Source organism: Struthio camelus, chromosome 19, assembly GCF_040807025.1.
Source record: "Struthio camelus isolate bStrCam1 chromosome 19, bStrCam1.hap1, whole genome shotgun sequence".
Taxonomy (NCBI): domain Eukaryota; kingdom Metazoa; phylum Chordata; class Aves; order Struthioniformes; family Struthionidae; genus Struthio; species Struthio camelus.
Genome location: NC_090960.1, coordinates 14,904,680 through 14,914,650, shown reverse-complemented (window position 1 = coordinate 14,914,650; position 9,971 = coordinate 14,904,680). Strand labels below are relative to the sequence as shown.

Below are 9,971 nucleotides of genomic sequence, written 5' to 3'. Positions count from 1 at the left end.
ACAATAGAAATATCAGAAATTGGATTTGACTACAGATAGGTAAATGTAGCAAAGTTTGCTGATAACTTACTGATACCTCAGTAGACATTCTTCTTGAAAGTGAAGAATGAGACCTTGAAAGAGACCAAGGATATACCTTTCTGCCACTATCTCATCTCGTTTGTTAGACTGCTCCTTTATGGTTGGAGGGTTGAACTTCAGTGTCCTGAATTAAAGCCAATATGAATGTGAATTAAAGGCAATATGAGCTTCTCACACCCCGAGTGAGCAACAATTTTCAATTAATGCATTTTTTTTAAATGCATTTAAACCCCCCTCCCTCCCCTTTTTTATTGGTAAAACCTAGTCAAAATAACTTGAAAGAGTATAATCTTAGTTTGTCAAATAAAATTATGTTTTTCCCTGCAGGTTGAGGAGAAAAATCCATATAATCATTATTGTTTCTGATTTGATTTTTTTTTTTTTTAAATGTAAAGGTAAAAAGGTTGTGCTGTTTAATACACTTTGACTGTGAACATGTACACCAATGGTAATGAGATATTAGAATAAATAAGTGAAACATGATGATCACTTGTTCATTCTGCACATATGAAGGTCTCTACTATCTTTGTTAACTAGACAAAAATAATAATTGCAGAAGAAAGGAAAAGAGAGGTTCACATTTTGTGCGTCTCTCATGGATTTCCTTTTAGCCTCATGTGATCTTCATTCCTCCTCTTTTATCTTTTTATGAAATTCTTGGCTAGGAGTTTGTTGACCTGGGACTCTGCAATGTCAGCCCGCTCCTCAGCTTCCTGCAACACGTGCTGGTTCTTGCGGAATTTGGAGAGGTTGACATTGGACAGCTCCTCCTATGGGGGGAGAGGGAGTTCTGAAAAGTACATGTTGCACGTGGAGCCAGAACAGCTGAAGGGTGATGTTTCAGATTTATCATTAAATTTAATACCCGAGAACTGGCCAGAAAAAATTCAAACTCCACAGCTGGGCAAACAGAGCAGGTTCCATACATAACGAGCTAAGAAGCCACTCAGAGTGTTAAGTGTGTCAAAGGAGAAGAGAGCATTGGGGTGTCAAAAAGGCTTTAGCAACTTTATGTACTTGTCCATGACAGAGACCTGGAAAGACAGACTATCTAGCTGTCTCTGACACATGGGTTAGGGAACAGAGAAGGAAAGAGAATAGGAGTGAGGATTTGAAAACGACAAGGAAAGCCCCTCCTAAAAGCAGCAGTTCTTACTCCTATATTTCTCATTGTCTTGTAGCAGCAAAAGCGCCAAAAAAACCTCAAGGGTTCAAAGAGCTGGACAGAAGAAAATGCCAGTGAAGAATTCTACCTCCACTAGGAAAAAGGCTGACTGTGCACAGAGCGATACTTACAGCCTCCTCAGCTTGCCTTTTGTAGGATTTCACCGTCATTTGCAGCTTATCCACCAGATCCTGGAGCCTAAGAACATTCTTCCTGTCTTCCTCAGACTAAAAGAAAAATGATAAGTAATAGAAGCACTTATTTGCACATCGTCCAAGTGTATCTGGGTATCCTGTAGGGTGAATGAGAGAAATTATAAGCTGGCTTAGGGACTTTTGGCAATGAAAATGTAAGCTAAGTGATTTCTCCATGTGCATCTTTTATTCAATGGACCTTGAGTGCTCCCTGTGTGTTTCTCAGGTTCTTTTGGGCCTCTGCTGCCTGGCGATTGGCATGGCTCAGCTGGATTTCTATTTCATTCAGGTCTCCCTCCATCTTCTTCTTCAGCCTCAGGGCATCATTCCTGCTCCTGATCTCTGCATCCAGGGTGCTCTGCAAGGACTCCACAATTCTGAGGTGGTTTCTCTTCAGCTGGTCGATTTCCTCATCTTTTTCTGCTATCTTGCGGTCAATCTCAGACTTCACCTGGTTCAGCTCCAGCTGGATGCGAACAATCTTCCCCTCTTCATGTTCTAGGGAGGCCTAAACAAGAATAAATGAGAATTCAGTGTTTGTTACAGGACAAAAGTTGAACCTTAGGCTTTAAATATCATAGCAATTGAGACAGTAGTCTTCATTAAAGCAAGTAGAGAAGAGTACTGTGTTTCAGATCTTTACACTTACAGATATCTTCACACTTTTCTACATAATCTTTTTTCCTCTTGTCTGTGGGAAAAATTTCACTGTGTTTATAATGGGATACAGGTCCAAGACTTTTAAGAGATCAATAAGTAATGCTGTGTACCTCAGCTTCCTCCAGAGCGGCCTGGATTTCAGATTTCTCCTGCTCAACCTGCTTCTTCATTTTCTCCAGCTCATGAATGGCCTTTCCTCCCTCTGCAATCTGCTCCGTGAGGTCAGCAATCTCCTCTGTAGGGACAGAGACAAATGGCAGGGTCAGGCATTGAGCAGGAGGGGAAAGGCCCTGCCACCCCACGGTGACTCGCACCCTCGCAGCACTGCGGGCAGGGACCCATGTGGGGTGGTGGACAGACAGGCTTGTGGGAAAGCCCAGTCAGGAGCAGAGCGCCCGGGACTTACGCTGCAAGTTCTTGTTCTCACGCTTCAGCGTTTCCAGGTGGTCCAAGGACTCCTCATAGGCATTCTTCATCTTAAACAGCTCCGTGCTGAGGGAGCGCGACTCCTTCTGGGAGGCTTCCAGCTCAGCCTGCGTTTCCTCATACTTCTGCTTCCACTCTGCCAGGATCTGAAGAGCAACAGGGCCTGAGTATGGACGTGGCAGTCATGAGGGGATGCCCCGTCCCCAGACCACAGGGCGGGAGCCCAGGTTACCTTGTCAAAGTTCTTCTGCTTCTTGTCCAGAGCTGCGCAAGCAGCGTTTGCTCTTTCCACGTCGATCATCAGGTCCTCCACTTCATTCTGCAGCCGCTGCTTTGTCTTTTCCAGGGAAGCGCATTTGGCGTTCACGGCCTCAACGTGTTCCTCCGCTTCCTGCAGACGCTGTGCCAGCTTCTTCCTGGGAGATGGTAAGCACAGCTCCCAGTGAGGAAGCGCTAGGGAGCCTGTGGTGTGCAGCTGGTATGCTTTTCACAGCAGGATGTGTAGCCACTTGGCAGCGTGAGATCCCCTTTCACGCACAACGCAGGAACCCTCCCGATGAATCATCGTATTCCCAGGTCTGATTCCCAGGCTCTATCAATGCCTCTGCCCACTGTGCACACCCTACATAGCCTCTCTCTGCCATCCTCTGTCTCATGGGCTTTGTTGCTTTTGCCAGCCCTCGCTGTCTGTAGAATATGTTTTCCCTCTTCCTGCTACCCCACCCCAAAGGACAGCATTAGCTTCTGCACAGTATCTCAGTGGTCTCTTCAGACTTCCCCATCCTCCCCACATACTTGGCCTCCTCCAGTTCCTCCGTGCGCTGAATAGCATCTGTCTCGTATTTGGTTCTCCATTGGGCCACTTCACTGTTGGCCTTGGACAGGGTACGCTGCAGCTCTCCCTTGGCTTCCTGCTCCTCTTCATATTGTTCCCGGAGCAAGTCACAGTCATGGCGTGCAGATTGCAAGGCGTGGGCCAGGGCATTCTTGGCCTGTGGGGAGACAATGGGATTGGGACAAGGAGTAGCTGTGTCCTGGGAAATCCCCTGACTGAAATGTTATCAAACACTGGATTATTCTCCTATGGGAATGATGGCAATCCACCGGATGAGAAAGGAAGAGCTGGGAACTCGCAAAAGAATTAATGAACAGACTGGAGGGAACGGGGAGCAAAGCCATCATGAGAAGGCTTGCACTGAATTACCTAAGTGGGGCTTTTCTTCCCTCTCATCATGGGGGTTCTGCAATTTTCATATGTGTCTGAGGCATCACTTAGACAGAAGGAATAGTGCTCCAAAGACAGATTTTGGAAAGCATCCTCACCTTTATTTCTTCCTCTAAATGCCTCTTGAGTTCCTCAATCTGTTGGGTGAATGCCTGCTTGCCTCTTGACAGCTGAGAAATCAGAGCATCTTTCTCCTCTACCTGGCGTGAATATTCTCCTGCAAAGGTCCAGATAAGTAAGAGAATCTTTATGTGACTGATCTAAAGGTGATAACCTTAATAACTAAATGCCCATGAACAGTATTTTCAGTTAATTTTTTTAATTGAATCTTAGATAGTGATACCCATTGATATCCTCTAAGTATGCCAGAGAATTTCATCTTAGAGGCCAGGAATAACAAATATCATACCCCTTCTTTGATATCTGAGCAGTCATGCTGTATGTTTGCACCTAACTGTTGCAGTTTCTCATTGGTGAAATTGATGCACAGCTGCTCCAGGCTATTGAACTGCACAATTACAAACAGAGATTACTATTAATTTAATTTCAGAAAATTATGGTTAAAGAACAATGCTGCTTTTTTTTTTTTTTTTGCTTTAACAAATTATGGGAGAATATGTGAGTGCTCCTCCTCTTCTCAGCCAGGAGTTTAGAATTTCTGTCAGTTCATCTCTACTGGCAAGCTAAACTTTATGTTTCTGAGCCCTAGAACCTGAGGCCCTTTAATATTTAGGACTGTCAGTTTTGTTATCTGCTAGAACGGGCCTTTTCAGTTATGGGAAACTGAATCAGTCATCAGTGTATCCAACATTTCCAAACTCTGATTTCGAGTGTGTCCCAAGCCTTCTGAGTGCAAATTGTGACTATGGCATTTGGCACTTAATGCACATTTCTGTCTCATGCTTCTGCTTATAAACAGTCAAAAACCACTTTTTATACATTTCCATTAGCATATGTGCAACACAAATCTATTCTCAACGAAAAGCCTATGGGCGTCATGGTGCTTTGGGTGTAACCTGAAAGGATTAAACCCATTTCTACAAAAAAGGTATCATTATTTCTTAAATTCTTCACCTCTCTATTGATTTATTTCTAAAGTTGTTTTAATGAAACATTGCTCTTGCATCAAAGATCTCAAAGCCAGCTATGTCCAGGGCACCAATGAAATACTGTCTGGGCTGTTTGGTGTCCAGCTGGTGGTTGATGTGAATGACCATCCACAAGAACATCTTCTCAAAGACAGCCTTTGCCAGGCCACCTACTGAATTGTATACCTAAATTAAAGACAAAAGGCTTAGAGTTAACATTCAGAGAAAAAAAGGAAGTCCAGGTGATTCAGTTCAAGCAATAGGTTGTCAGACACTGATTATTACCTGCTGCACAGTTTGACCCTTGGTCACATATTCATTTCCAACCTTGACTCAGGGGTAGCACAGGACCTTCAGCAGGGTAGCTGAATTCAAACCCATCACATAGGCAGCCTTGTCAGCAACTAAATGCCAAGATAAATTAATTTTTAAGGCACTGGCAGGCATCATTGTTCTTTTAAAACAAGTAGAAAAGGCAAGTTTGGTCAAGATGAAAAGTCTAGTTAAGATAAAGAAAATAATATATTTGTAGTTCAGCATAATCCGCATTCCTCAGTAATTATGAAGTACTGGAAAAGGTTGCTTGTGTTACCTGATGTCTTCAAAAACAGGTAAAGAAACAGATGTATTGCACAGTATATGGAGTCAACAGGAAATGGAAAAAGATGAACTACCACAGTCCTTTCTCAGCTTTATGAGCAAACAAAGCTGGCAAAATAAAAGATGGCTTTACCACACAGAGAAATTTGTTCACAGATTCATAGTAATCCTCAGAAGGGTCTAGTGGCCAAATTTTATGTTGACTTGAGTCTGTACAACACAATTGATTTAAATGGAATCATTATTATAAACAATGCTGCAAACGCTTCCAGGATATGATCAGCAAAATGGCATGCTTGACATCACTTAAATAAAATTATTCATAGTATTTGTAGTGTATTCTACTACTATTATTCTTCATTATCAGATTCATTGCTATTATATTCTTCAAATTCATTTTCGTTGATATCTTAATGTTTCTAAAGGAAGGAAAAAACTCAGTAGTACACAGCTTTTTGTAATATATGCAAATAACTTTGTTTTCATCAAAACCTTTGCATGAACTTTTAAAGGAATACACCTTTGAAAAATCCCAGGCAAAGAAAACTAGGTAGACATTATATAAACAGAGAATATAGGAAACACAATTGCATTATTAACTGATGTTCCTTTTTAACCTCCCATGTGAAATAAAATAGTAGAGTTTACCAAACTACAGTTTACTACAGTATGAGTTGTCTCCGCAGTAAGGGCTTTCTGGTAGAACAGTTTCAGGATTCTAGCTTTATTCATCTGAAAATAGTACCCTTAGGAAGTGACTATAACTGATAGCAGACTGTAACTGATAAAAGATAGCAGTTGTCTGGTCACATAAACTTAAAGTCAGTAAGTGGAGTAGCTCTGAGTTATCTCCCAAATCTCAGAAGATGCTATACGGTATACCAGCAAGGGTTACCTTTCTTCTGCTGACTCCTATTTCAAGAAAGAAGTTGCCTTCTTTCAGAAAAGTAATCTAGTCAGGACATGCTTATATTCTGCAATACTAGCATTTTGAAAAAAATCCAGAATGAATCAATGAATTTGGCTTAGAGTTATTGCTTATATTAGTGAGTGGTCCAGTATATATTATGCTAATACCTTCTGTGCCATCTGCTTCTGCCTGCTCCTCATGCTGCTTCTGCTTAAATTTCAGGTTTCCATAGTGCATGACAGCTCTGTTAGCTTGTAAATGGCTGTTTTTTCATCTGCAGTGAAGCCTAGGATGTCACGGCACTCTAACAAGAGTTGCTAAAGTAAGTACCATGCCTATGAAAGGTAGGCATCCATCTAACAAAACTTCAATGTATTACTTATGTCTGTGGCCATCAGCTCTTCTTGGTCATAAATACTGAGAACTGTGACTCACATAATGATAGTCATATGGGTTGGTGGTAATCAGTAGCATCTCTTAAAACAAATACAAAACACATACAGACCAAAAGTAATTGGCATGTAATAGAATTAAATGTTGCTTAGTGAACTTCTCCCAGATAAATTAATGATTCTTCCTACCAATTAGCTCTAGCTTCTTGTTGGACATGATCTGATAAAATATGTGGTAGCTTCTTTCTGCCTTGAGTTGGAAAGTGACTCTGGACTTCTCCAGCAGATCTGGCAAGGAAGGTAGAATAGAGTTAGCATAAGAACTGAGGAAGGTAGGAAGGAATGTGATCAGGTCAGGAGGGTCTCTTACATGTTTCAATATCAGCAGAAGCCAGTTTCCCTGTGGCATCAAAATGGATTCTGATGAATTTACTCTGAAAGAAGAAAAAAGTCAGTATAGATATGTTTTACCAATTCTGATTATGAGAACATTCCAGTCATTTTGCTGGTAAGAAAAAGGTTATTTTGTTCAAGGCAACAACTCACAAAGCGTGAGGAGATGTCATTCCTCACAGTCTTGGCATTAAAGCTTCCAGCAGTGGGTTGGCACTGATGATTTGATCCTCAAGTGTTCCCTAAGACAGAAATATTATTGTCATGATATAGCTCCTAAATAAAGCTGAAAGCTGGAGGGTCCTATCCCTCACCTGCATTTTTGCCTCACCAGGAACTCACCTGCATTTTGCCTGCCTGCTGTGGCTGCTCCTCCTTCTTCTTCTCCCCACTAGCTGCAATTGTTGCAAAGTACTGGATGACATGCTTTGTGTTCACAGTCTTCCCGGCACCAGATTCTCCGCTGTCAAACCAGAGAACATATGATCAGGCATGCATTTCCTTTGCACAGAGCAACCGCGCAGAAACCTGATCAGGGAATGTACATACATGATCATGATTGACTGATTCTCATGATCTCTGAAAGAGGTAGAAGTGAGGAGACAGTTAGTAGTTCTCCTGAGTAACATTGAACTGTTACTAAGCAGCTGAGAGATGAATATCAGCTGAGGCTTTCCAGATGTCACTGTATATTAGGTCACTCTCAGCTGAAGCCCATCAAGACTTATCATTTAATCCACACAGGCTTTTTTAAAAGTCTAATTGTAGAGTAATTGCCATTACTATGGGTTTAAATTAATTTTCAGTTTATAATAGCTTCTATCACATTATACAAAAAGCTTATGAAGGATATAAGTGAAATCTTGTTCCTAGTACGGGGAGCCAAGGATTCTGGAAAAGTGTATTTAATGTCTGGGTTTTAAAGAATGGTAGAATCAGATTTCCTAGTAATGCATTGAATTTCATATTTTAACAGTGTCTTTCTCCACTCAGCTAAAGAAAAGAGGTGCAAAAGTGAATAAGAATATTCAATATTTTTCATTAGCTATTATTTCTGACTGGCAAAAAAAAAAAATTTCTGGCAAAAAAAAAAATTCCAGGAGGTCTATTGAAATATTCTGTCTCTCCTAAGAGCTAAGTCCATGCATGTTTCAGGTTCAGTTTAGCTTGAAATGAGTTGCTGATTTATTTGCTTCTGTTTTCTGTGCTACACCTCTGTGGTGTCCTTAGCTACTTTGCCATATTCCCCAGTAACAACACTGTGGGGATTTTTGATGTGATCAGTGTGAGGGAGACGTGGCCACTCACCAGTTAACATGAACTGATAGGCATTGTCAGAGATGGAGAAGATGTGGGGAGGAGCCTCCTGGCGCTTTTTGCCTCAGTAGGCCAACACCACCTCCAGGCTGTACACCGACAGCCACTTGTAGAGGTTGACAGTGACACAGAAGAGACCCGAGTAGGTCTGTGAGGAAGGGAGACAGCAAGTTGGCTTCCACTCATAGCAGTTCTTCCTAGCTAGCTGCAGGAGGACTGCTGCTGGTACTTACGTAGATCATCCAGGCTGCATAACGCTCTTATACAGCACAGCGGGTTCATGGAGGTGGGTCATCATGGCCATGTCCTCAATTTTGTCATACTTAGGAGGGTTCATGGAGAAGACTTGATCTTCCTTCACGGTCAGAGTCTGCCGAGGAAAATAGAGATCCCAAAGTGTCAGCTAAAAGCTCAGAGTGGGAATTAAATATTTTTTGCAAATGATACCATTTACTCACTTCTCCTGCTTCGGTCTTGACAGTGACCCTTCCTCCTTCTTTGCTCTGGATTGTGCTTTTCACATAGGATTCCTTAGCATGTACCACAAAGACTGATGACTTGGCATCAAAGGGCTTGTTCTGGGCCTCGATTCTCTCCTTTTCTGACTTTCGGAGATAAGGAGCTGCCTCCCCAAAGATGGCCATCTCAGCATCTGTAGACATGGCCGTGATTTATTGAATGTAGCATGGCAGGAGGCTGAATGGGAGAAACATACAACAGTGCTGAGTGAGGGAAGAAATGCTTTTGTACTACACACTTAGTAGACTCAGCAGAGTTCTGCTCTGTCTCTTCGTATGGTCTCCCTCTCTGTCTGACCTGCTCTTCACCACAGATATACTTTAATACATTTAGATCCTAAAAATAATAAAGGGGGTTGTTTTATATTATTTTTACTTTCTTTACCTGATTTCCAGTTTACATGATCTGTTCTTTAGTCTAGTAGTCTGTTGGTAGGCTACAGAGAAATGTTGGATTGATTGGCACAACATTAACATCCTATTTTAAGTAGCAGAGATACCAAAAGAATTCAGCTTAGTAAAATTATGAAAGTCCTTTTAAATCTTCTTTCTCTGGAATACTTTATATGACATACTTTGTATTAACTAAAGAGATGGAGCAACATAGGATAATAGGTATGGAGAAAGCAAAATTGTGAATTGCCTAAGCTCTAGCTCTATGCTCTGTGCTCTGAGTTAGAAAAAACAGTTTTAGCTTCTCTAGTTGTTCCGTCTCCTCCAGTTCAAGCTGATTCTTTAAGATTATGCTGTGGCAAAATAAGACAACCTCTCAATAAAAAGAGCCCAGAGGGATTTGACGAAGTCTTAACTTTACATATGCAGTTAATCCATCTTTTCTTTCTTGGATGTTCATTTACAGAGAGCTTCTTGTTTACAGTTCTGTGTGGCGAGAGGTTATGTATTTCCTAGAAGGTATCAGATGGGTCAAGCCTAGTTATGAAAATAAATTTTCTGTTTTAGACAACACAATCCAGGTAGGAATGCACTGCATTAATATGCAGA

At 41.5% G+C, this 9,971-nt stretch overlaps 1 pseudogene; it reads right to left on the bottom strand.

Annotated features, from left to right (window-relative positions):
• Positions 1-719: 719 nt before the first annotated feature.
• On the bottom strand, positions 720-9,113 carry LOC104148464 (myosin-1B-like; annotated as a pseudogene).
• Positions 9,114-9,971: the final 858 nt, after the last annotated feature.